The 27,986-nt window shown below is 43.0% G+C and overlaps 1 long non-coding RNA gene across 1 annotated transcript in view; it reads left to right on the plus strand.

Moving 5' to 3' along the window:
• Positions 1-27,986, plus strand: part of LOC115615399 — a 48,631-nt gene that overhangs the window by 15,065 nt on the left and 5,580 nt on the right. Inside the window, exons 3-4 of the long non-coding RNA XR_003994036.1 lie at positions 3,625-3,738; positions 27,378-27,487. This is a non-coding gene — a long non-coding RNA (uncharacterized LOC115615399). The remainder of the gene's footprint in view (positions 1-3,624; positions 3,739-27,377; positions 27,488-27,986) is intronic.

Raw genomic sequence — 27,986 nt, forward strand, 5'->3', positions numbered from 1 at the left:
CTTAATGTGCCCCGATGAGTTTTGTCCTCTCCTCTTTATCTGGTGTTATGCATTACATGTATGTGTATGTCTCTATTTGCATGCGTGTTTACACATACATTATTATACACATCTCTACAAAAGCATATACGAATTTCTTGATGAAAAAGAACTGTCTGTTTGTGTGGATATCAAACCTAGAATCCAGGCAGCCTCTTATCTGACTTTGGGTAATAAGTCCTCCTAATATCTAACCTCAGAGGTAGATAAATCCAAGAATTTCTGCATAGATACTGTTAAGACTCTGTATTTGGAAATACTCTGTCAGTCAATGTATATACAATACACTTAAATATTTGCCTTAGGAAATGTAATTTTAGAGATATCATTGTGCACAAATACTACATACATCTCTCCTCGAAGGACAGGCTTTAAGGCACCACTGACCTAGTGTCGAGGTTTCATTCTGTGCTTGTACAACACATGGGAGCCTTGGCCTTTGGATGGGGCAATTACATGCTGCTGTAAGACAAAGTGAGTAAAGGTGATTCAGGAAGTAAGAAGGAAGTGAGGAGGCAACGACATTGTGTGGGGAATCTGGAATAGTGCTGCCTTGTACTGTCAGCCTGGACCCTTTCAGTCATTTGAAAGGGAAAGAGTAAGCCTCGTGAAGCGTGAGGGCTCTTACCTTATTCTGTCTTTCAGCAAAGCAATGACCCATGCCACATGGCTTCCCAAAAATGTCGTCTTTGTAAATATTCCCGATCCCTGCACTGAAATGGTTGCATTTATTATAACAGCCTGCCATAAACTTTGGCTCAATAGTTGTTCTGAGAGGGGTTAAATACATGCTCTGGGAACACCGTTATCAGTGGTGAAGATTCCCAGTAGTGGTCTCTATGATCTCATTTGGTGCCACGCAACACAGGAGAAGCTCAGTGTTGCCCACTGCATTCCGTGCTCCATCTCCCTTGGGTTTCCCTACAACTTCAACCCAGGTTTGCCTAATACTTTACAAAGTATGGGGAAATAGTTCCCAGCAAAAAGATCAAGGTCAAGGGCAAATCATCATATTCCTCTTTGTCACTCCCTGGCAAATTCATTTTGATAACACTGATTGTCACTGCAGGAGACTTGTGTGTCATCCTTAATTGTCCTGTCTATAGTCTTTCTACCATTAGGACTCTGCCAGTGAGAACAGATACATCACGTTTAAAGGGAATTCCTTTGTCAGTAACTGCTGCATTGTTTTCTGGAGACGTGTGAACTAAGCTAACAAAGCTGCTTTTTGTCCGCAGAATGCATCCGTGCCCCTGGCTTAGTGACAGTGAGGAAGGGAGTGAGATCCATTCACTTCTTGAGATGACAGAGCATGGGACAGTGCAGAACTGGTCCTGGTCACCCATAAATGATGCCATGTGTTTGTGTAACTGCCTTCTTCCACAATGGAAGATTATGCCCTGTTTGTCATAGATGGTGATGATGATGATGACAATGCTCACAGAGAGTCAAAAGCCTTGCCATGAAGGCACAAATGGCAGGAATTTGTTTGCTGCAAATTGAGATCTTTGCCTCACATCCTTTCATTGTATCTGAGAAAATTTGGACTCTGTCTTCTTTGTGGCCATCTATCGGTTTGTAGAAGGTACAGATTAGATCCCCTTCTTTAACCTTTCTTTTCTTCAGGCTGAACAAATTCACCTCCCTTATCCTCTCCTCACACATTCTACTATCTTGATACTGGATACTGTCCCACTGCTGGACTAGTTTGTTGATCTGCTTCTTGCCCTGAGAGAAAGGAAAATGGTCCAAAAGTGGAACTGGGTTTCAGTTGTGGTTAGTATTTTGTATTAACTGTCTACTCTGTTGAGTAGATGTTCAAGCCTTGGCCATAACTGTAATATAATGGCTCTCATTCAAATGTTGGGAACATCAGGGCGTGCCTGCTCAGCCTTCTTGGAAGAGGCTATTTCCTGAACATGCACTGTACCCAGGTCATCCTGTCCCATTCATGTGGCTTTCTGTGACAGCAATACGGTTAATTGCCTTTTTTTTCCCCCACTGCTGAACTGACTGGATCATCCTGGAGATGCTGAATTTGTTTTCTTCTTTGACAAAGTGCACACACTCCTATGGATTTTCACAAAGGAAACAGAAACATCTAGGAAAAAGCAGAAGGAGTGGAAAGCCCTCAATTTCTTTTTCTATGAATAATTTAGTGCCAAGTTAACTGAAACGTTTGAAAAAGAGATTTTTGGTGCCTAGCTTCATTAAACCCTCTATCCCCAAATGTATTCTCTATCAGTGTCAGCATCCAACACTTCATCTTGTCCCAATCACAGCAAAGACCTCATGGAAATGAAATGCAGGGGAAGGGAGAGGAAAAGCAGATTATTGTTGCCATTATGCATGTCTGTGTGTGCGCACATGTGCTCTATAAACTTTTAGTGAGGGAAAAAACCAAGAATCTGTATGAAAAGATGGAATGAAGCCCCAAGCCACATCAGACTTCCATAGCATGCACTCCTTTCAGGGGTACGAGCCACACTCTGTCACATTAAAGAGTGTTGTGCCACACGCCAACCCCCTTCTCTGGAGCACGTGTTTTCATCAGAGTATTATGTTCTCGTCCACTAAGCTTTTAGCAGCACAAGGAGGACCTCCTTCGCTTGGCAGTGGTTTCTGTCAGCGATCTGTCTTCTGCAGCTATTTCCGTGGGAAGGCCCTCCATCTGGTGCTTGGCAGGGAAGGGATCTTTCCTCTCAACTGTTTTTTCTCTCTCTCTCGTGCTCTGTTTAAGGTATACCCTTTGGAAATCTTCAGCTTCCAAGATTTGTTTTTGCACAAGGCACATACTTTGTTTTACGTGCTCCAGCTTTCTTTTCTTTTAACAAAACACTACCCCCGTGCCCTGCTTATCCTGGCAGAGGAAGAAGAATGCTGTTTGCTTTAACATTACCTTCAGTCTCAGTATGCAACAGGTCAAAAGATGTGACAAGTACACATGCTAATCCCTTTCCCTTTCAGTTAATAGAATAACACAGATGGGAAAGTTTACATTGGGATCTGACACTCGCTCCAAGCTGAAGTTAAGAAGGAGACAGGGTTGAACATTGCCTTTCAGATCAGAGTGGTTACTACACAAGCTCACCTTCCCACTCAGCATCAAGTGGCTCCTGTCATCCTAAACCCTATTTGCTCTGCTAAGAATGTTCCCTTTGCCCTTCTACTCTCCATTTGAGAATAATAGGTAAAATTGGATGAGACTTCGAAAGCTTTTGTAGAATGAAATATTCCCCAAGAATCAGTGATGTTCAAGTGAAAAAATGTCGACATTTTCCACTGAAACACCCACCATTTGTTTTGAAGTGGTGATTTTTTTAAACATTTGACATTTCTGAGCATTGAAATACCACCTAAGAAAATAATTCCCACTAAACCCAGATGCTTTCTTAGAAATATTAATTTTATTTCACCAAACCTCCATATTGCCAGTTTTGTCTTGTATAATCAGGCTTTTTATGCTTCATTTGATTCTGTTTTCTGTTTCTTTGTAACCTCCAAAATATGTCCTCTGACATTCTGCCTGACGTATGTTTGTAAGTTTGCATGCCTGAAGATTTGCCACCTACATTATTCCTGCAGGACACACACAGAAGATTAAGACCTAGAATCATGCCTATGGTGGGAAAAGCTGCAGCAGTGGCTGACTGGAAGGGCTGATCCATCACACACCAAATACCACTTTCTTCCAACCAGGTATGTACCACTTCACAATGTCTTTCATGAGAACCTTCTGCCAGCTCCCCATGAGGGAGCAAGTTTCTGGTTACCAGGAACTCCTTAAAATTAAGGTTATGAGGGTACCTCTGTAATGAGATTAATATCTAGAATCTATTCTTAGATAGACATGGGCCTCAGAGTACAAGTCTAAACATGGAGAAAGTACATTTGCTGCAATTATTCTTTTAACAATCCCAATTCTATAAACAAAGCTATATGCTAATTAATGAAAACAAGATTAGAAATACAATTATATACATAAAAATCTGCACTGAAAAAAACCACCTATTTGCACTGAACTTACTGGCAATGAAAATATTTGTAATAGAAACTGTGCCTGTAAGGTTTGAATAGCCACCAGTGTATTGTTTGTGGGAAGCACTCAGTGACCTGTGTTCTGATCAGAGAACTAAGATTTGTGTTTGAGAATCACTGTGTATCTTTTTCATCTAGTTTCTTTGAAAATGTGCTGGTTTAGAACTGCTTTTCATATGGCGTTAGACACTCCTCCATGAATTTTGCAGCAGATAGAATGTGATGTCTTTCAGGCTGCTACCTACTGATAACCATGATAACTCCCTAATGCTTGATTCAAAACTCAAGGTCTCAATTCAGAATTCAAGATCTCAGGCTCCAACCTGGCAGCAGCTGTGAGGCTCATTCATGCTGCGCAGACCATGTAGAGGAGAGAAAAGAGCAAGCTCAGTTTAAGGAGCTCAAAGCTTCAGATTTAAGCACAGGGTCCACCTAGATCACTGGAGAGATGTTTCCCTAAAGGGAGCATGAGATGCTTGTATTTTAGTATAGAGGATGAGGTGAGAAGGGTCAGCACTGGTCCACAGAGTGGCTGGAGACTCCACAGGGTGGCATTGGGCTGATCTTTCTTTCTGCTTGACGCATAAGATGGGGACCTTCAGCAGAGCTGAGTGTCCCACAAAAGCTCTGATCTGAGCTCTGGAGGTGCCTATATCTTCCTCCTTTGTAGGAAAACCTGAAACAGCAACATTTTGACTATCACTGTAGCGGCTAAATGTGAGTCAGGTGACTCCAGGTCATGATTCCTCTTGGAGACCAACATTCCTATTAGTTCTGGTGGAAGTTGAGGCTCCTGAACTTTCCATTTGGTGCAAGGCACCTAAATGCTTTTGTCATCCTGACCTTTACTCTCTGTTGTCATTTCACATCTGACTTCTTAACTAAGACCTCTAGCAAGGGAGAGCAATTAGTGCCCGTCACAAGGAAAGCTTTTGCAACATGGGTGACTGCCCACAAGAAACACAGTTGAGACCACCAACTGTTTTATTTGTTTTTGTTCTAATTTCTGCTGATTGAGGAGCTCATGAGATACATCTCATTTCCCTGGAGGTCTCCAGGGAAGCAGCGGTCAGACAATCCTTTTCTAGCCTGCTTTGGGCAATGCTGGTGGTATAACACTGCTAGCACTGCACTTAGATCACTGTGCTGGTAGGTCCCTTAGCACCAACAGCTACACAGGTCATTAAAGCCTGCCTAAATGAGGTCTGATTCACTGCAACAGGCAGCTTATTTCAGCCACTGAACTCAGGTTGTTAGTAAATACTAATTTGCTGTTACTCAAGCCAGGTTTGAACAAGGTACTTAGAGAAAAATGGCTTCATGTCAGGTTGTGCAGAATTAAACAAAACTCTCTCGTCATGGGGATTGGTGCTAGAGAGGTTCTTCTATAGGTATAAGCCACTGTTCTGGCTGTTTTAAAAATAGCACAGCCCCCCCGTAGTTCCAGATGGAGGCTTTCAGATCTATATCTGTCTGCAGACCTAAGTTTTAAAATTCCAGCTGTCTTTACATTTCTCTGCACGAGGTTATGCCCACAGGTATCACCCAGTGCAGTGGTAGCATCTAAACTACATCATCCTTTGGCTAATGTGAGCAAGAGTTTCAGTATTCCTCGGAATCGCGCTCCTCCCTGCTTCTTCCAGTTTGAGGGAGGCTGGTAATTTGCTGGTGGCTGTTTAACCTCAGGAGGCCTTTTCGCCTTCCCGTCTCCTACCCCACACAGCCTAAGATGCTTTTGCCAGCAAGCTGAGCTGAGGCTCGCCTCATTTCCTCCCCTCTAATTTCACTCTTTGCTTGGAAGAGAAAGGGGGTGCATAGATCAAACTTACGTCTTCCTCTGTGGCCAAGTCTACCAGTCCTTCCTGTGTATGGGAACACAGACTAAGTCACACTGAGTTCTAGTAGTAATTCAGATAGAGACAGAGCCTTCACTTTAACTGGACCTTGCATATGAATATCTCAAAGAATTCAAAAATTACAGTTCTGCCATGTAAATTAAAAGATGCCAGCACATCCGTCTAACAAACCGTCCCTGCTATACTTAGGACTTGCCTCTACTGATGTTATTTGGAGTATTTCAACCAAGTTTAGTTTGAGCTGGATAATCTTCTTAGAAATCATTTTTTGACAGTGTTCCATTTATGGTTCTTTGTCGATTTCTATAATTCAACCTATTTCCATATAAGAAAGATCTTTGCTTCCTAATGCGGTAGGTACAGCACAGACCTGATCTCTGTAGCCTCACAAGCCAGGAACAGTTACAACATCATGTCTACAACAAGTAGTAAAGTCCTGTGGTATAAAAATGTCTGATCTATCCAGAAAATGTGTTTTTCTAATGTGCTAAGGCACAGCATGTATGCACAGTTCATTTAAAACATACACTTAAATATTTGTGAGTGTGTAGATTATAAAACTGTTTGGGAAAACCAGCTAGAAGATAACTATCCAGCGAGTTATTTGTATGTTAAGATAACCTATGTTTATTCTAATCCCAGAGATCATGTGACTGATCAAGCCAAATTTATAACAAAATATTCAAAATACAGATTATTTTTGGACCAAAAGAATAAAGTTTTCCTCTGCCACGATGCTACAAAAGGGGCTGGCAATGCCAGGGAACATGATGTGCTGAGACTATTGCTTATCATAGTTGTCACACAGATCTCTTATTTCTTGTTTGTTTGTCTCCATCTCTCTCTTGTCATGCATTTAGACATTTGACTCCTTGGGCAGAGTGTGATTTGGCATTCATTGTTACAATAGTCATTACCCCAAAGGAGCTCATGATTTGGTACTGAGTGATGATAATGGATATTGAATAGAAGTCACAAAAGAAAGCTCCACAGCTGAGTTTGAATTTACAAATGTAACATTATAAAAGGTTTTTGAGAAAGCACAAATTTTGCAGACTTGTGTTGAGTTCATCTTTCAGTCCCTGATGTATTCCAGGGAAGAGGTGACTCCACACATCTAGCAGTGTTTCCTCCTGGTGATAGCTCTGTGAGTGCTCAGCCATTCCCGGACATGGCAGAGATCGCTGGGTCACATGTGAATTTCCTACGAATCACATCTCCTTTTGTCACCAGAGCATCCCATCTCATCACTCCCTTTCTGAGAATTCAGTTGACTCATCACTCCTGGTTTCTTTTTCCTTGGTGCTTCTCTTGCCTTTCACCTGATGCCAAGCCTGCCTTATTCCTTGGCACCATTGTGACACATATATGCATTTCAATGCCATTTGCAGGACCTGAGTGTGCTGTTTGACCACAATCCTAGGCAAAGGGGAGAATGAGGCAGGTTAGAGTGGCACCATTCCTGGAAGACCAGCAGGAGATGGAAAATGTCCATGAATTCAAGGCTGTTTTCAGGCAGCCTAAATTCTACCTATGTTCTTGTGCCTAATGTTATCCATGAGACATTTGGAACCTTCAGGGTTGCCAAGCCAATAGGAATTCAAAGCTGAACTAGGAGAATTAGATGGAATACAGCTGTTGGAGGCCACATGAGTCTGTGTCCTTAGCAGTCATGGAGCTTTCTGGCAAAGCTATGTGAATAATGGACTATTTTTGTTTTCTGACAATTCTGGAAACATGAAGCAAAAATATTTGTAAAGAGCTTTTGAGTGTGTTCAAAACAATCTGTCTCTGAAAAGTGTGTGAACTGAGAAGCTGTCAGGCTGCTTCTTGGGTTCAAGTTTCATTTCATTTCGTTTTTGTTCATTTAATTGTTGAGGGTTTTTTTTTTTTAATTTAATTTTCTTTAAGCTCTAAATAAAACCCCACAAAAGTTGAAATAAGTTTAAAATTATTGACAAAAAATGCAGATATTTCCTTTGGAAAATTTGAAAATAACCATTTAAATGTGTTTGAACAGTTTTTATTGTTTGAGATGGGCATTTTAAACCACTGGATTTTGCAGAAACTAGCACAGAGTTGGGCAATAGTTTGGTTGATCAGAAATGAGATTTTGGTGAAATATTTGCTATAACACTTTGTCCAGCTGTAGGCATCAATCTTGCCTTTTTTCCTTCCCTGTATAGACTCTTTAAGACACTACCAAAGACAGTGTGTGGCTTCACTCAGGGCTGTGATATTGTTTGGTCCTAACATGACTCGTACAAGTAGAAAAAAGGTATAATCATCCAGTTGCTTGGACTTTTTGCCCTTCAAAGGGTTTATAATGTGAAACCCTATGTAAAATTCTATTACCAGAAAAGCAGAAAGTCTGAGGAAAATACAGACGAAATTGAAATAACATAGGACAGTATGTTTTGTACTTCTCCATGGGTTGGTTTTGTCTCAGGCAGCGTTGGCCAAATTGCTGAGCTGTGGGTTTATACTGTCATAGGTGCTCTCTGCAATAAGGTGCACGTTTTCTTCCAATGGAAAAAGGTGTCTGCCCATCCATTCCCAAAGAAAGAAAGAAAAGTCCCTGCCGCTTGCAGAACGTATATTCATCTGTTGCTCCTCCTCACAAATGGGGAAAGGCAGTTAAAGTGGTGGAAGCAAGGTTAATGCTTGGACCTTTCCTGGAAATAAGCCAGCAAAAAAGAAATAAAGGACCACAGAGAGCGGAAGATGAGCAATTAAAGTTTCTGTAGAACAAGGAGGCTGCTGGTACCTCTCCAGGAACTCAGAGTCAAGTCCAGTTTTCACGCTCACTGTCAGGTTGTACTTCACTGTGTAAGTCACAGACTCATCTGGAGAAGTGATTCAGTGAAATAACTGGTCATTTGCCTGGGATCACCCCCAGATGTCCCAGGACATCCAAGAATGCTAAGTTATTTCTTTAATAAGAGGGCACTGGCACTGAATCAGCAGCAAGACATGTTTGGTTAATGTAATTCTCATGTGCAATTTCCTTGCTACCTGTTGAAACTATGAAATATGGTAAAAATGGACCCATGTGTGTGGGAAGCAGAGTCGGTATCTGACAGATCTCAGTTGTGACTCTCACATCAGAACTTCAGTAGTTGTGGTGCATCTGAGGTGTATCTCAGCGCCCAGTGCACTACTTGGGGTTTTTTTTGCCACTTCACACAGAATTGTAGGGTTATTTCCCTTTTCCAGACAAGAAAACTTCTCTTGGACTACATAGTTCCAAGTAGTTGAAGGAAAGAGCTTCTTTAACACTTTTCCTACCGCTTTTGCTTGCTTAACATGTTTTGTCTCACCTTGGGATCCTAAAGATCCTGTGGCTATGATCCTTTTACTCATACTCACCATAGGATGTAAACTCTCCTCTTATATATGTGATAGTGATAGTATTTGTGTGTGACAGTATTTGGCAAATGGTGACTGTTAAGGATGCAGTTTTGAGTACATAAAAAACATTCTGGGCCAGATTGAGCCTTTAGGAGAGCAGGGCTGTCTCTCTGCAGTGGTTATAGTGACAAATGTAAAACATTTGTACAAAGGGAATATATTAGTCACCAGCTGTTATTATAAGCCTTTCACATTATTTAATGACCAGAGTAGGCTTTAGGCAGCCAAGCAGGAGACTGTATGGCCCCTAAGTGCCTCTTACAGCCTTGTAAAAGCAGGGCATGATCTTACCCTCTCTTATCTCTAATGCTACTTGTGAAACAAGACATACTGGTATTTGGCTTGCTAACCGTCGATGCAAACCACTGCAGGGCTTAAGGGTGTTTCATTAGAACTCTATTAAAAATGAACAATCAAGGTTTTAAAAAAATAATCAGAATCCACAGAGCAAAGCCTCACAATATAAAACCTACCCAGTCTCCTTTGCCTTTCCTGTGAATATAAGCATGTGTTGCTTTTAATTTGTGATTCTTGCAACTATTAGGAGTGGCAGAATGCTTTTATTTAGTTATCTATTTATTTAAACAGAGTTTTAAAACCCTGCACAAATCTGGGCACAGGCTTGTGAAAGAGAACTAGCAAAGGCTCAGTGTGGTGGTGTTTTGTTCTGCTTTTAGATGCAATTTTATCCATTGCTGCAGCTGGCTGTTCCTCTTTTAACAGCCAGGCTCTTCAGACCATGTGCTTAGTTAGGATAGCTTATAAATTGCCAGGCTATATACAGATGATTGTGTCTGGCAGAATGTCTTTATGGTGTTGGTGGTAAAGGAAAAGCATATGTAAGGCTATTGAATGCTGCTGGAAATATGATACCTGGCTGGTGCCTTGTGCCATCTATGATCCAAGCGATGGTGGTTCTGCAGTGACAGTCTGCGTGATACTGGTTTTAAACTATTTTCCCTTAGAAGTGGCAAGCCTGATGGATATCTGAAACAAACCTTAAGAGAATTTAAGACAGATGAACTCTGGAGGGTTTTTTTGACTTGAGATTATTAGGGCGCAGAGAGATTAAATCTGAAAGCACCTCTGATCTGTGCTAGCACACAAAATAGACAGTAACCTAGATATATTGGAAGATGAACACAGTTTTGAGGGTCTACTCTCATCAGGAAGAAGATAAAATGCAAGTGAGATACTCTGCGTAGTGTTACCCAGAGATCTCAGTGAAGCAAGTGGCAGTAAAGTGAAGTCATCAGGGGACCAAGCTCAAAGCAGTGATTTGATACAGCATCCATGTTCAGCATGGACAACCTCAGCCTTGTTCCTTCGACATTCTTGATTCAGTAACCACCTCTTTCACTTGCCCCTGTCTCAGCCCCATGGCAAATCATAGGCAGACAGAAAGGGCAATATTCTGAAAATATTTACCATTAACTTTGCTCACCTAAGCTGTCTTTGGAAAACAGGTAGATAAGAAAGTTCATAAACATTTGCACTGTTAGGAACTTAGCATGGAGTGTCTGAAACCATTTTCTTTTTAGCCATCTTTCTTTGACCAAGACAACTTAAGAGTTCAGGATCTCAGACTACTTGTCAAACAGACAACTTCAGCATCATTTGGCATACTCTAACTTAATCACATTGAAAAACTTTGTTTGATCTTTAGTCTCTGTTACTTATTTATGTATAAACAAATTCACATTTTGAAATGAAAAGTTTCAAGCTTTTACAAGGGCCTGTAGTGATAGGACAAGGGGGATTGGTTTTAAATTCAAAGAGGGTAGATTTAGATTAGACATTAGGCAGAAGCTCTTCCCTGTGAGGGTGCTGAGGCGCTGGCACAGGGTGCCCAGAGAAGCTGTGGTGCCCCATCCCTGGCAGTGTTCAAGCCCAGGTTGGACACCAGGGCTTGGAGCAACCTGCTCTAGTGGAAGGTGTCCCTGCCCGTGGCAGGGGGTTGGAACTGGATGAGCTTTAAGGTCCTTTCCAACACAATTCTGTAAAGTTGTTTGTGCTAGGAAAAAACTTAGGGAAGACAGTGCCTAACTCTGTTAGTGCTCTGTGTGTCTCCACTTGGCCTTTTTAATTACTGCTTCCCTCAGTTAGGAAGCCTGTTGCTGGGGGAAGGTGCGGAATGTGCTGTGCCCTCTCCTCCAGCAGTGGGACAGGGGCTCACGCTGGTTTTGTAGGGCATTGCTGATGAAGTGAAGGGATCGTGCGCTCCTGGCTCTGAAGTGAAAACAATCACTCTGAAATCTCAGAGCTTCCTTAGAAATGTAAAAAAATGGGGTGGGAGCATAAGTTAATTGTGCTTTTACACACTGTTATACTTGTCACCGTGCCAGGCTCTACATTTCTTCCAAGGGTGAAATGAAAACTCCAAATTCATGTGGTTATGAAACAATTTCAGTATGAGCACTCAGCAAAGAATTATAAAGTGGGAAAGACACAGTCCTGTGTCACAGCTGGTTGAAAAGGGTCTGAATTGATCAAGGCTTCTTCCAGCTTGGAGGAGCCTTTTGGAGTGTATTGAAACCATTCTGCATCTGTATGTTGAATGTATATAAGGTACTACAGAAAAGCTGATTTGTTATGACATTTCTTTGATTAGGAGATGGGGCAGCTGGCAGAAGGCATCACCATCATTCCAAGAAATCTCATTTCTCTGCAACTGGAGATTTAGGAAATTAACCTAGTTTGCCCTGATTTACACCAGAATAAATTCATACATTGGAAACTGAGCATGGCAAGAAATCACTGGCACTGGAGAGGACTGTGAGAGAAATAATGATCACAGTGGGAGACCTTGATGAACAAGGACCAAGCACCATTCTCTCTCCTACAGTAATGGAGCTGAGGAGCTGAGGTACCTGAAGGCCTTCGTAAACAGAGCTGGGCTCAGCTCGTTTCTTTAGTCCTGAGGCTGAGGGGGTGCAGCTCCATGCAAAAGTCACGTTATGAACCCTTGTGATTTCATCTTGGACCATGTGTGCTTCATAGAGACTATAATTGCAAGGTCAGTCCTGATTTGCATCACCACAAAAGGACAACTGTCTCAAATAAGTATCTCATTGGACAAATGGCTTATTTTTGTTATTAGAGATGAGTCAAGGGGAAAAAAAAATGAAGAAGGAGGGGGTGAAAATACCTTGAGGCTAAATCTAAACTGGAGCAAATCTAGTCTTTTAGATACATAAACGCAAACCCTTACATATGTGTCATAGCCAAACTCTCGCTTGGGTGCTTAACTCCCATTGATAACACCATGTGCTAACTCAGGCACCCAGGTTTCCCTGTAATGTTCTTACTATGAAGAACAGTTGGTCTTGGGGGAAAACATTTACATAGATGACAGCTATTTTCAGGAAAATGAAAAGTACTGGGTGAAAAAGGAGGTTTTGACATTGTGTGAAATATGGGGTTTACACACAGTAGTTTTCGCTGTGTGTATACAAATGGGTGATTTACCATATATTGATTCACACACCATTTGTAAGCGTCTAATTTATTTATTTATAGAGATGTGTGGAAGCCATGGTTTGAAAAGCAGTTTGCAGAACATCTGGTATGTCAACAAGGTAACCTTTCAATTTGCTTGTTGGTAAAAATGTCAATATAATGAACCTGAGCTCCGCATTAGTTTACACAGATTTCCTGGCAGACAAAGCAGTAATGATTTGCATGTCACTGTAAGTGACATGTGCCCTCCAGTTTTGAGTAGTTCACACAGCTAAGAGGAATAGAGTTGAGCATGTGGCTGGTTCCTTACGTACTCATGCCGGCAGTTCAAACTGTGTGGTGTGAAACACCTCATCTTGCTTTGACTTCCAATTTTTCAAAAGTGGGCTTTGATTTTTCACTGAAACTGAGGGGTTTTTTGTTATTTTTTATTTTTTGTTACACGTGAAACAGGTAAGAGAAGAGGTGTAGACCTGAAGGCGACTTTAGATCCTGGTAGCATGTAATCAGTGAGCCTTCCCTGTTTTCTACAGGTAAAGATATTGTACAGGGGCGTAACAGAAGAATCTGAGGATTCTTGATTGCTCTTAATAATACACGAATGGGAATGACAACAATAATACGTTATTTACACCTTTTATATTACTGCCTGTACAAGATGGGTCACATAAATCACATAACATTCACTCTGTGACTTGTTGCCTGACACTTTTTGAGTAGGAAAGTCATTTTGTACAAAGAAGGTGGTAAAACACTGGCACAGGTTGCCCAGAGGGGTGGTGGATGCTCCATCCCTGGAGACATTCAAGGCCAGGCTGAATGTGGTTCTGAGCAACCTGATCTAGTTGAAGATGTCTCTGCTCGTTGCAGGGGGGTTTAATTAGGTGAGCTTTGTAGGTCCCTTCCAACCCAACTATTCTATGATTCTATGATTCTATTCTAATAAATGTTGATACTGAGTAGCAAAAAACCTCACTTCATCATAGAATCAGTTAAAGCTCGTCCAGTTCCAACCCCCTGCCACGGGCAGGGACACCTTCCACTAGAGCAGGTTGCTCCAAGCCCCTGTGTCCAACCTGGCCTTGAACACTGCCAGGGATGGGGCAGCCACAGCTTCTCTGGGAAAAGTCTGTGCCAGCGCCTCAGCACCCTCATAGGGAAGAGCTTCTGCCTCAGAGCTCATCTCAGTCTCCCCTCTGGCAGGTTAAAGCCATTCCCCTTGGCCTGTCCCCACAGGCCCTTGTCCAAAGCCCCTCTCCAGGTTTCCTGGAGCCCCTTTAGGCACTGGAGCTGCTCTAAGGCCTCCCCTTCAGGAGCCTTCTCTTCTCCAGGCGAAACCAGCCCAGCTCTGTTAGCCTTTAATATTTCCTTTATGCAGTTAAAAGAACAGTTGTAAGGTGATTATTTTCTTATTAATCCAGTTGGCCAAACTCCATTAGGTGAGGTGCCTGCTCCAGCCCCCAGCAGTTCCTGGGGGATGCTGCTGGGCAGAGCTCTCCCACAGCTCCCTCAAACCCAGTTTCCACTTCAGGGAAATACGGGATAGCAAGGATCTGCAGTGGCACCCAACAGGCACCCTGGCTGGGCTGCCCAGCATGCAGGACGTGCTGTGGAGCTCCTTTTCTCTGCAGTCTCAGCAGATCCTGAGAGACTTTCATAATTCCCAGAATTTGATGATGTGATGTTTTTTTAATGTCTTCAAAAATCACATTAACTGTTAATTAATTAATTTATTTATTTATTTATGCAACACTTCTGATTCTGACCCTATTCAAGCAAACTTTTTTATTAATACATTTCATGCTTTAAGTCTCTCATTTCATTTTTACATTTCATTTTTACATTTCATTTTTTAGCCTGGGCCTTTTTAGCAAAATAACGAACTTCAGTGTCCTATCTGGCAGATAAGATGCACATGAAACCAGATCTAAGGGAACTTCTATAAAGGTTATGGGGGAAAGAAGGAAGTTCTGGAGGATATTGGGCAATACGAAGGATAAGACTGATGAGAAATTAACATATTTGTGAAAAAGTAATACAGAAAAGTCACTAGTTTCACAAAGGAAATACAGCTGGGGGCCTTACTGGCTGATATTGGGGGTTTTTAATGTACCTAAGCAAGAATAACAAAACCCCTATAAATATCTGCATGGACTGAAGTTTATTTATTTATTTACTGCTTAGTGTGGGACTCCTGATGAGTTTTCCCTCCAGTTGCATCAATCAGGACCCCCTTGAACCAGGGCTCTGTGTAACATTATGTAGAATCCAAGCATTATTGAGAGTGCCAGGCATGCTTCCCACTGCATTAAAATCAGATGGAGTTCCCACAGGCCATGTTGCTGGTGCTGTCCTCCAAAGGTCTTTCCCGTTTCCCCTTCCATTGAGCATTCATTCCTTTTCTTCATCTGGATCAGAAAATGGCACAACTGGGTTGCAGCCCTAATCCCATCAAGTTTCTTTGCTATGTAGCCAAAACCTGCTCAACTCTCTTTCCCTCTACTGTATTCTTCCTGTAGCATTAACTTTCTCTGCTTCTTGTTTACACAGATGGAGGCAACACGTTTGTGGAAACAAAAGTCCGTAACTGCATCTACAAAACCTCCATGCATACAAGCAGCCTCTTTTCCATGACCTCTGGGTTCTCAGCTTTAGACTCAATTCTAAGTTTTAGCTTCTCAACTTCAGACTCCTGGAAAGATCTGAGTCCCTTGATTCACTCTTCTTGAGTGTGAACCACTTGACCACTCTTCTTCATTTTAATGCTTGTTTCTCTTTCCTACTTTTTCCTGCTCTGGACTAGTAGCAAAGCAAGAAAGAGCTTCGTGGGATACAAAACCACCACTGTATCAGCTAAGCCTCCTTCTAGTGCACAGAGAGCAGTCATCTGTGTGTGCACACAAGTTGGCTTCTTGGTGGATGCTGAGCCCAGTATTCAGAGGGTGCAGAGATCCCGGCAGCACATGCTCATTCCGGGAGAACAGAGCTCCTTGCTTTTGTACTGCTTTTGTATAAATGCAAGAGGGCTGAAAGCAAAGCCACTGATGAACATGGATCTGGAGGGAAAAGCCTAGCAGTCACCTTCAAATGCCCTGGGAGGCTTTGTTCACTTGTGCTATGAGGCAAAGAGCGGTGACTAGAGGAGAGTTTGACTTGACTGGAAATGAGGTGGGGAAGAGAATAACCAAAACAAAAAGGTACAGGGCAACAGTTAGTTCAGAGGAGTTCAGAGGAGAGGCTCATACGGGTTTGAGTTTCATTTTAAGGTTCTGATTTATCTGAGCTGAGCATGGCATCAGCTGAAATTCAGAACGAAACTGGGACACAAACTTAATTGCAAAACCAGCTGAAACCACAGGATGCAGTCACAGAAAATTCTCACTTATTTGAGGCTGGCATAGGGTTTCACTCTGAGCTTCAGCAGGAGGTTTTGGGGGCCCCAGAACAGATTCAGGGAGTTAAAATTCAGTTGCTTTCCCAAGTTCAACCCTGATCTAGCAGAAGTATTGAGGGAGATGATTAGAGGGCATCCACACAAGTAAGAGTGACACAAACAGTAAGCGGCAGGCTGGCACATTGCTTTTCCACCAAACAGGCAGATTTGTAGGGGATATGTTGTAAATGTTGGTGTAAACAGATCTGGTCACCCTGAAATACCTCCGCTCAGTGCCATGGCAATGAGGGACATAGAAAAGCCGAAGGTCAACGGCTGTTTCAATTGCAAAAAAAAAGGGACCAAGAACCTCAGACTCACTGAGACTGGGCAGCCGCAGCTCTTGTGCTGCTCTAATTGTCAGTTGTGGATGCCTGATTCCTGGAAATAACCAGGGAGAGAGGAAGGTCTGTGCCTGACATGAACAGGCTTGTGGTTGCATTGAAAAAGCCAAAACAACAGCTTAAAGCGAGTCATTCCCGCAGTGTCACTCCCTTGCTTGTCACTGTCTCTCTGCCACTCCCTAAGAGAATATCTTCTGCTCCAGACATTTATCCTACTTCGGATTTTGCTCCTCCTGCCACTGTACTGTTCTTGGCTATACAGGCAGACTTTGAATCGCAGTAGCCTGAAGTGTACCTTTTCTATGCTAGATGCACATGGAGATCCTGAGGGATGCGTTCAGGCTCAGGGAGGTGTTGCACAGGACTTTCTGGCACGGGCACTCACCCTGAGCTGTCAGGTGTCCCTCCACCTTGCTGTAACTCCCTCATTGTGATAAGGGCAGAGACGAGCAGGGGAGAAGCTGCAGAGGTTTTATTTCTTTGTGATATTCCAAAAGCCAAAAATTTCTGAGGCTGGGAGACTTGTTGCTTTCAGCACTAACCTGTTCTCTCTTTCTGTATCCTGAAGGGCATGGGATTTTCAGGAGGTCCTGGGGAAAGCTGAGGGTCTGATGCAAAGCCTGTTTATATCAGGAAAAGTGGAGGATTGGGTAGCAGGGAGGTGAATGCTGCTGCTGGGATAGGCAACCCGTTAAAACATGCAGGTTATTCTGGTGCTTTTTGGCATTTAGAGTTAATGGGTGTGAAATCAGGCTCTTCACTTCTGCTTTTCATGTGCATGTTCAGTGTGATGCATGTATGGTGTGGAATTTTGCAATTGGTAGATTTCCCCATCAGTTTTGGTTTGTTTCTCCGATTTTTACAACGGATGAATGGGATATCACTTGGGGGTAAAACATACAGTAGTGTATCGGTGAAGGGAAATACAAGAAAAATGAGATCTGAATGCTGTTTGTCTTACAAGCAAGCACATGTAGGTGTTTATTATTTCTGAAGGCTCTCTCATTAGTTGGACATTGACCAATCATGACATCTGTTGCAAGTTATTGTCCCCCAGAGTTGTTTCATGCAGTTTGGAGTTTGCTTTTTTAAAGCCACCACAAATAAAGCCCAGAATTGTCTCCCTGTCCCCACAGGGGCAAGCGGGAAGCTCCTGGGAAGGCAATGCATTCTCCAAGGAGGTGGAAAAGGGTTAGCCGAAGAGGGTGTTTGGGTCCTCTCTGCCCTACCATGGGTTGGGTGGTGAAGCTCCCAGTTCACATTGTGAGAGGGAACCCCACTGAGGTCCATGGGAGGTGAGACAATGGTCGTTTCATTAAAACAGAAACAAAGACTGAGTCCAAACACTAACCTGGAGCTCCAAACCTTCTGAACTACATTCTGAACTAGAGCACAAGTGTGATGAGGAACGGCTGAGGGACCTGGGGGGGTTTAGTCTGGAGAAGAGAAGGCTCAGGGGGGACCTTATCTCTCTCTACAACTGAAAGGAGGATGGAGCCAGGAGGGGGCTGGTCTCTGCTCCCAAGGAACAAAGGATGGGACAAGAGGAAACAGCCTCAAGCTGCACCAGGGGAGGTTTAGGTGGATATGAGGAACAATTCCTACCCCAAAGGGTGCTCAGGCATTGGAACAGGCTGCCCAGGGCAGGGCTGGAGTCACCGACCCTGCAAGTGTTCACACACCGTGTAGCTGAGGCCCTCAGTGCTATGGGTTAGTGGTGGCCTTGGCAGTGCTGGGGAACGATTGGACTTGATCTTAAAGGTCTTTTCTAACCACATTGATTCTATGACTCTATGATCATCCTGGGCTGCATCAGGGATCCTTGTGTTGGTGTTCGCAGGTTTGCGTGTTGTCGACACCTCCTGTGCTGCTGTGGGAGCCAGGAAGGCCGCAGCCAAGTGACTTTCCCTTTCAGCCCATCTGCCTTTATCAGGGAAGAAATACTGTCTGTTTGTTTAGGTGAGATATTAGTCTGCCCCTGGAGCTCCAGGTCACTGTAAATGTAACACAAGCCCTATTTCCTGTTAGGAAAGGGGAAAAAATATGCCTGTGAATTGTCTCTGATGTGCTGCCAATTGTCAGAGAAGATTCAATTTGGTGGAGAATTACTGTGCTCTTAAAGAGCTGCACTAGTGACAGAGATTTAGGGCAGCTTCTACTGCCAGAAATGGGAGATTTGTCTCTGATTTCCCTAAAACCAGGATTGCAACTGGTACCAAGTTGCCCTCCGTGTTGCTCAAGGAAAACTGACTGGTTTGGAAAAGAGGTTGAAGCAATGGTTCAGGTTAATGGGACCGCCGTGGGACGCAAAGGGAGATGCCTATACATGATTGAGGGGCAGAGCCTGCAAGGAGGCTGGGCAAGAGTTTGGAGTGAGGCTGGGAGGTGCCGGGGCAGCTTTCTATCAGTGCATTGCTATGAGAAAGGAGAAATGGCATTTTCTTGCCACCTATCCAAAAGGCCAGACCAAAAGAGATAAGAATTTGCTCCCTGTGTGTGATGCACACATGTGTTCACTGTTAATCCAATAAAACAAATATGTGACCTGTGGAATGACCCAAAGCTGCTACAACAAATAGTGCTGTACATCACTCATGTATTTTGCTTTCTTTTGCATTTCCTGTATCAAGGTCAATTTCAGCTGTCATCTAAGCAGGGTACGCCTTCCACAAACGCAGCAACATGTGGACAGCTAAACTAGGTTCATCTATTTGGTCTGTCTTATGATAGAAAAAAACCCCACATTTCCCCCCTGACTGTTAATGATGTATTTCCCCCTTATTTTTTATTGTATTTATTGCAAAGAGTAATGTTTCAACTTAGGCCTGGGTAAAAGTCCAGTGGTCTGAAGTTAAGCTGATGTTGACAGAACAGGCCAAGCAACATCCTTGTCTTCAGAAATATTAATAGAATCCCAGGCTGGTTTGGGTTGGAAGGGACCTTAAAGCTCATCCAGTTCCAACCCCCTGCCATGGGCAGGGATACCTTCCACTAGTGCAGGTTTCTCCAAGCCCCTGTGTCCAACCTGGCCTTAATTCATCCTCCCACATTTTCTGTGACAAAGAAATAAAAAACAAAGTGTCTGGACTATGTCCCATGAAATTGCCCATATGTTAACTTGATATCAAACAGGCAGTTTGCTATCCGCCATTCTCAGTGTGTCCATGTGTCAGTGATGAGCCTTCCACAAGAGACCTTCTTTTTCATGGTAGCCATAGTGTCAGAGTAATTGTTAAATAAAAGCTGTATAATCCATAAAAATAATCCTGACAAGACTTAGTTTTTATTTAGCTTTCCACTGCAACAAACAATAGCTTGCTCAATGGCTGGAAGGAGACCAGAAGAAATGCCTAAAGCATTTCTTTTGGAAGAAGGCAGAGGGTGTAAGGCATGCTTTTTGGACATTTGGTCCCTTCTCATGATTGTTGTTACAGAGCTGCTGGGGTGATTGGGTGTGATTGAACCAATGCCCAACACACTTTCTCTCCCCAGTGCTTTCAGGTGGAAGGCACACTTTAAACACTATCTCTCAATCTCTGGGCACTCACCCTGGTAATGTCTGAGTATCTCTGAATCAGGGCACGCCTAGCATCAGCAAAAACTACCCTCCCTGAGGTCCTTTGAAACAGGGTAAACTCCTCCTGCGCTGTGGTCCAGGCTCCCAGGCAATGCTGCCGAGGTTTAACATGTTCTCTCCAGCTGTTTCTGGAGTTCATCAAGGTTTTTCCTGGAGCGCTGGATCTTGGCGGGGGGGGTGTGAGCCCGAGCCCATCGGCCGCGGGATTGCAGCGCTGGGGTGGGAAGCGCCCGTGCACGCTCCTGTGGCTGCCCGTGGGGATGTTCCTGGCCCTTTGACTTTCCCAGAAGTGCCTCATTCTGTGGGAAGCACAGAAACTGCTCCGAGTAGAAACTCACGTTCCTGTCCTTCTCCCACTGTGCCCTTGTGTTTTGAGCAATGCTGCTGCAGGCAGGAGAGAAAACAATCAAAGTGCATCATCTTATTCCATCAAATGCTGCTTCGCAGAGATGTGAGGTCAAAAGTCAGTGCTGCAGCCTGAGCCATACGGCTGCAAGGCTTGTGGCTTCCCCAGGAGCCACTGCAGTCTCTGTACTGGTCTCCCTCCCTTGCTGCCCCGTCCCGCTCTCAAGCATTTGCCATCCTCATCCTTGGCTTTTCATATAGCTGATTAGCTGATGATTTTTCTCTTGTCCCTTCAGCTTTTTGCTGGCTGCCTCCTAAACATGTGCCTGCATTAGGCTCCTTGTGCTTTATCCTTGTTGCAGCTCTGATGCACTAAAATATATGTATATATAATACGTATCTATGTATTTGATATAGTTATACTAACATTGAGGGAAACAAGTGATTGGGCATTAATTTTACACTAAATGAAGGTGGGAGGCTATTAACAAGAAAGAAAGATTTTGGGAAAAGTCCCTCTTTCCATCTCCCTTTGCCTGTGTTCTGAAATCTCCTTTAGAGGTGGCTCCTTCTTTCCAGTCACCTTAAATCCTGTTAAGCCCTTTTCTTTCTATTTTAGTCAATTGAAAAATATGCCATTGTTGCTTGAGGAAGTTTGAGATCTGCTTTGAAAGGGTAAAATGGACTTAATCTGTTTCTTGTGTGATAAATACATTTTAAGCTTCTTGGTCTGTCTGCACCGAAGATGTCAAAATTTAATGCTTTAAAATCAATGTAAGTGGTAGGCCTTCTAATACACTTTCTAGCCTGACACTGTAAAGTACTTCCCACATTTACAAACATATATCCACAGAAGACAAGTACTGTTTAGGATGTACGTGGACATATCTGAAATACCCAGGGAAAAAGTGTCTGCTACTACAGTGTCATGAACTGTTGGGGAAAATAACTATTACTCACCGAATGTAGGATCCAGTTCCTGGGGAAAAGATAATTTCTCCTGAAAACACCTGCAGGGTGAAGTTTATTCCCCTGCTGTCAATCTGAGTAACAGAGTAAGGATGATGTAATAAATGATGGCAGGGGCTGAAAAAGATGTAAAAGGATGGAAAAGAAATCATTAATCCACTGCACCAACTCTGCTGCATCTGACACAAGCCAGAGATACTGGACTGCCACGCATCGCTTCTACCCACAGGTTTCTCTCCTCATATGCACTCTCTGTTTTGCTTGGGGGGAGTTGTTTTGTTCCTCCCGCCCCACTCCAGCAGCCCTGAATCTTGTTTCCTTTGTGACAAGGTTTAGGTGCACAGGAGTGCCCATCTTTGTATCAGTCATCTGCACCTCTTGCAAAAGAAAGTGTTGCCTAAAAACCTGCCTCTGCTCCTCCCCTGGCTGCGATCTGCTGCAGCTCCATGGGTAGCCCACAGAAACAGCTTAAGAAGGTTACCACGGAGTTACACGGAGAGTAGCCAGCAACAATTTTCAGTTTATTGTTCGTGCTGTTAAATATGACCTGGAAATTTGTATCGTTGTATAATCAGATGTCAGGTCCCTCAATTCCTACAAGGCAACTCTCTTCCTCCCCTTCACCCTCCATTGCTGGCTATCCAGAGAAGTGAAAAATCCAATGTGAGTTCATGCTCCTGACAAGGTGACTGTCAGGAATACACAAGCTGCAGGTTTTCCTTTCTGCATCCTGAAAGTGAAGAAAAAAGACTTTTGATGTATGCAAAGTTCTGCTATTCTTTTTTCTTCTTTGAGCTAATAAAAGGTATCATTATATTATCACACTTGTGGCCCTTCCGTGTTTACCCTGGCCCATGTTCTGCGCTGCAACAACAAGATCATAAAACATCCCATGAGAAACCCTAGGTTAAGTTTATTTGACTTTTTTTTTTTTTTTTTTTTTTTTTTACCCTATGTTGTAATCAGGATTGTTTTGCTAACTTAGTTCACCAAGGTAGTTTTTGGTAAAGGCTAAGATTTGCTTAAGTGGCCAGAAAGAGAATACATATGACTGGTTTATGCCTTGCCACCCTGAATTGTAATGTTTTGTTTATTATGACTCTGGACATGTTTTATTGGTGAGTGGAGAGGTCACAGCCTCCCAGTTAGAACCTGTGTTTGTGCTTTACGGGTTCTGGGATTTGAAACCACAAGCAGACACTGAACTTTTTGGCTGCCTTAGGCAACCATGACCAAGTGGCCAGACCAGGTTCTCTCCCCTGTGGTCACCCTGCCAGGAGCAGAAGTGTGACACTGGCCTGTGACTGGAGCTCTCCAAAAGAGCTGGAAAGAAAGATGAGGCTGAAATCATCCCACACAGCACACTCTGCTCTCTTCCCAACACATTCCCAGCCTCTTGCTCTTTTTAATGATCTGAAGTTCGGAGCTTTCTAGTAAATCCTTTCTTTTGGAAATAAACATGTGTTAATACCCAACCTAGACAGTATGTCAAAGATAGATACACCCAACTTCTGTAGCAGTGGATCCCAGGATAACAATTCAATAGAAAGGCTCTAAGGATAGAAAAATGAGTTAGGGATGTATCCAGTGCTTTGTATTTCCAAAGAAGTCAGTGGCGGAACAGAGGTGCCTTCACTTCAAGAGAGTTTTCCAGCCTCAGGCTGCTCAGTGAGAGCAGTAGCAGTATCAGGCAATAGGAGATGGGCCAAGCTTGGAAAAATTTGAGGCAGATTTGCTTTAAATCTGTTCAAACAAAGGGGTAAAATTTCTCATCTAAAGCATTCAGTCAAGCGAAGGATGTTAAGGTGTGTGAAGAACAGCCATGCACTAGTTGTTGTGCTGTTTGATTTAAAAGCTGAGTAATTATGGTATAACACAAACATGTGGACTCAATGATCTTAGAGGTCTTTTTCAACCTAAACGATTCTGTGATTCTATGTATTTACTGCAATCAGTGGAATTGCAGCATTCCACCCTGGATGCTCAATGTTCAGGTGTTTTACTGCCTTATGTTTCATGTACAGCCTGCCTCAGGGGTATTCAGAATGAGCTGGGTCTGATGTTCTTCACATACCTTAAGTGTCCATGGCAGATGCCAAATTCAAAGCAGGCTCTAAGAATAATGAATTCTCATTAACCTAATGGGTTGTACCTATTTTACAGTGGGGAAAACTGAGGCCTACAGAATTTATTGGCCACATTATGCCACTTGACCCACAGCAATCCCCCAGCTTATGATTTTCTACCAGTCACCCCTAAATTCTATTTATCTGATGATATTTTATGCCACTAATACAAATGGTAACAATGCTGGTGCAGCTATTCCCTCCCAAAACAAATATCACAGTGAAGCTACTACAACAAGCAATCTCTGTTGACCAGCATTAACTGGTAAATCTCCTTAAATACTTCTAAATTCAGCAAGTTTGCTTTCATCCCTCTGTTGGAAGACTCGTCTATTAAAAACATTTTTTTCCAGTGAATTTGTCCTGCCTAAACCAAATGATCTCTTCAAATGTAGAACTAATACATTATGAATACAGTGAAAATACACAATCTTCTTGCCAAGATGTATATTTTTCTTCCATTCTCTATGTTTTCTGATGTTATTTTTGTCATGGCCATTTACTAAACATATATAGGTTTTTCCTATTTGCTTCAGTATCCAGCTTCAATATTTCTTGTGGTTTCCCCAGAATTACACAAATAATTCATAGCTCAGCCCTCAGAGAAAAGATCTAGCTGAAAGCAACCCTAGATCTCTTCTCTGGGGAAGAGATCACCCCACTGGCTCCATGAGGACAGGTATTGATGGGCTGTCACTGCTGGACTCACAGCAGGGGTGTTGGGATTGATGAGGAGAATAATGAGTCCTCCAAAAGGCATTTACAGATTTTTGGTGCTAATAACTTTAATTCTGGTTTCACAAGCACATCAAAATGAAAACCGATGTGTAGTCATATGGATAAGAAAGCAGCATGAATGAAATGAATATGGATAAATGTATGACACTGACATCAGAGGAGGGATGAGACTAACTAGAGAGGAACAGGCATAAAAGCTTTTATCTCCTGAGAAGATATTTGGGAGTTTGGGATGCAAAGGGAACACAGTGTAGGGCTGTGTAAGAACAAAAGCTTTTTTGTATGGATTGGAATATTTTTACATTTGCTCCAGTTCTCTGTGCCTGATAATGGTCGTTTGCCCATCAGCCCGCAATGGGAAAGCTCTTCCCACCAGCCAGTGTACACTGGCAGCGACTCTGCTTTCCGCTCTGAGAACATCCCACTCTGCTACCAGCAGAAGCGGTGAGAGTCTAGCTTTGTTTATTTGCCTTACCCCCCTAAGAGGAGGTTGTTCCCGAAAATGCTTATAACTGATTCTTACTTCAGGTATATGTTCCTCCCGTGGGTTCTCAAGCTGTGGTCTGTAGAGTATGAATAGCACATGAAGTCATTCCTGCTGATGCCCACAATGAAACATTAGAAAATCATGCAGTGATTGGCATCTCAGTGAAGGGCAAATACAAAGCGTTACCCTTTCTTTACCGAACCAAGTCCTCGAGTTCAGCTCTGGGACTTGTGTATTTGCAGATCAGTCATCACTTGGGTTTTCTCCCCCTCTTGTTTGTCCATTCTTATTTATTCCATCTTTTTTCAATTCCATTTTGGGCCTGATCCTGCAAGCACCAGCTGGCATGATTGTGCAGTCAGTTCTTCACTGTCCAAAAGTGCATGTGCTTCATGGCAAAGCAACCCTTGAATCTGGTCACAGCTGAACTCTCTTCTTGCTGCAAGGCAATGCTTTCAGATGTGTGTGTGGGGGGAGCGCAAGGGTTGGCAGTTTGCTGGCCTAGAAAGGGACCAAGCGCTTGTCCCCTGGGTAAGGTGGCTTGCACGTTAAGTGGAAACTTTCATTATTTACCAACCAGTCAAAATGATTTTGCTATTGACAGAGGCTTCATTATGTCAGCCATTCCATTCTTTGAAAACATGGGCAAAACAGAGAAAAAGTGGTGGCAGGGAGGGGGAAATTCCATTTCTTCCTAAATTGAGTGGAAACATCTTCAGGAAAATTAAAGAAAAACACGAGAGAAGGAGAAGAGCAAAAGAAATGACTGTAGCCAAAGCCACTTTCCTCTTTCTTTTTCAATCTCCCTTCCAACATGCTCCTGGTAAAATCATTACAAAGGCTGTTTATTTTTAAAATTGAAAGATTGGGGAGAGTCATAATGAGATATTATGTGTAAAAGTTGCACATAAATTTCCTTCTGTCATATTTTGGGCTCGACTAACGCATCCCCTTGGCAGGCCTGAGGGAAGCTGATCGCTTTAGTATAGATTGTGTGTGCTTCAATAATATTGCCCAAGGACAGAGCTACTGGGTGGCTGAGTTGGCTACATGCTGATTTAAAAATTAGCTGGGCTTTTATTGGCCACACTAAATTGTTCTCAAAGAAAAGAAAAGTTTTATACCAGAATGAAGCAGCACGTTTGGAGCAAGACTCCTCTCCTTTGTCCTTTGGAGAATGTAATTTTGTTACTCACTGGAGAGTTTTGTTCTTTCTCACCTTTATGGAAGAAAGGTGAGGTGATTGTGGTGTGTAATACAGAGAAAAAGTCCTGTGTCGAGTGTTTGGTCTCTGCAGTCTTTCCTTATAGGTTGCCCTGCACCGATCTCAAGGATATGGGGTTGGACAGTAGAATGTTATGCTACACCCTGGTCTCAGGTCAAAGAGGTCTGTCATCCCTTTTTAAGTGTAAGGACACAAGATGCCAGAAATCTATTACAGAAGTGTCCTAAAACATTTTTGTTCATGGTAAGGCAAGTCTGAAGTTTACTGTCACATCTGCAGCCTGTGAGCTGTGTCCCTTCTCTGAGTCATGGCCTTGTCCTGAAGGCAATGGGAGTCATGCATGGTTTTTCCTCTGAGTTTGGTGGGCCCTGATGAAGACTTTATTTCTTTCTTCATATTTTGTCTTCATTGTCCCCATTTTTCTCTTTCTGAGGTTTTAGTGCTTCCAGGATCTCAGCTGAGGGATCTCCAAAGCTGCCCAGAGCTGGGACATTTCCTTTTCCTTTCCTTTCTTGGTCTAAAGCAAAAACTAGTCTTCAAGGAAGTGAAACCCATCAAAGAGCAGAAGAATAAATAATCATTCATAACAGTCTTTGCTAATATGCCTCATTCAGAGCTCTGGAGTCCAAGTCCTAGCCACATCTCCTCTGTAGTCCATTTTTTCTGAAACGCTTGGCCTTCTGACTCACTTTTTGACCCAGCAGGCTACAAAATATAAAATGGAAAAAGACATGACCAAAATGAGAGGTTTAAAAAGAATAGCTTTTAGTGTGGGGGAAGGCCAAATTCATTGTAACTGTAAACAGGTTTTTTTTTGGCATGAGCCAAATCAGAGTACCCTTATATTTGGGGCAAATCTGAGTGAATCTGAGCTTCACATCTAGTCTGGGTCTCAGTCCTGTGCCAAACAAAAACTTGAACTGGAATTTGGAAGGCAAATACTTAAGCTCAATAGGTTCAGATAATCACACTCCTAAGTAAACCTCCCAAGCTTGTCCTATTGGGAGTTATAGTTAATTAAATTAAGATTTCAGTTTTCTTCACAGGTATCTTCATCTCTGGGTAGCACCCTTGGGTGAGGTTGAAAGTTGTACTTGCTTCCCTTGCTTCAAGGCAGCTTTGTCTAAAATCAACTCCAGAATCAAAAGCACCATGTGCAGCTATTAAAGCTCCTTCACCACAAGCTGCTCTGCCAGCATAGGCAGGTAACCCGGTGCGCTTTCATCTTGTGAATGTAAAAGAAGGCATCAGGGTTTATTAAAGAGTTTGTGTTGCTAACGTGTCATACATCACGCCATTAATTAAGAGAAATTCCTTCTTCCCCATTTAGGTGACTACATAATGCTGCCAGCATGTATATATTATCCGTGTCTCCCCACCCTGGCCTAACCCAAATGCTGCATGACTGATTGTACCCTAGAGAAGCTCCAGCCTCTTCAGGTAATTCAATTGCTGAGTCTCCAAACCCAAGGAATTAAAGAAACCTCTGCACTGGGCTCTGCTCCCCTTGTAATTAGTAGCAGAGCGAGCGGAGTGAAGTGGGGTACGGTGCGTACATGTGTTCCCAATCACAGCCCACACAATGAAAATGTTTTCTTTCTGGGACAATCTGAAGAAACCTCACGGGGATCTGGGCTCTTTTTTATATATATATATGTATATATGCATGTAATAATAATAATTATCCTCATTAGAAAGTTAACTCTGAAGCTCTGCGATGTGCTTTAGAAATTGGTGGGCAAGCTGGGTGATGCACCAAAGAATCCCAGCATGACCACGCAGGACCTCTCCAGAGGCTGATGCTGGCCTGCCTTCAGCTGGGGCTGGGCAGTTCAGATGGGTACATCCTGTGTCCGTCTGTTTTCCCACTGTGTGCAGCACATGGAAACCGGTTGGTTTTGTAATGTTTTCCCACCCAGCTTGGATCCCACAGCGGTCA

This window comes from Strigops habroptila, chromosome 13, assembly GCF_004027225.2.
Source record: "Strigops habroptila isolate Jane chromosome 13, bStrHab1.2.pri, whole genome shotgun sequence".
Lineage (NCBI taxonomy): Eukaryota > Metazoa > Chordata > Aves > Psittaciformes > Psittacidae > Strigops > Strigops habroptila.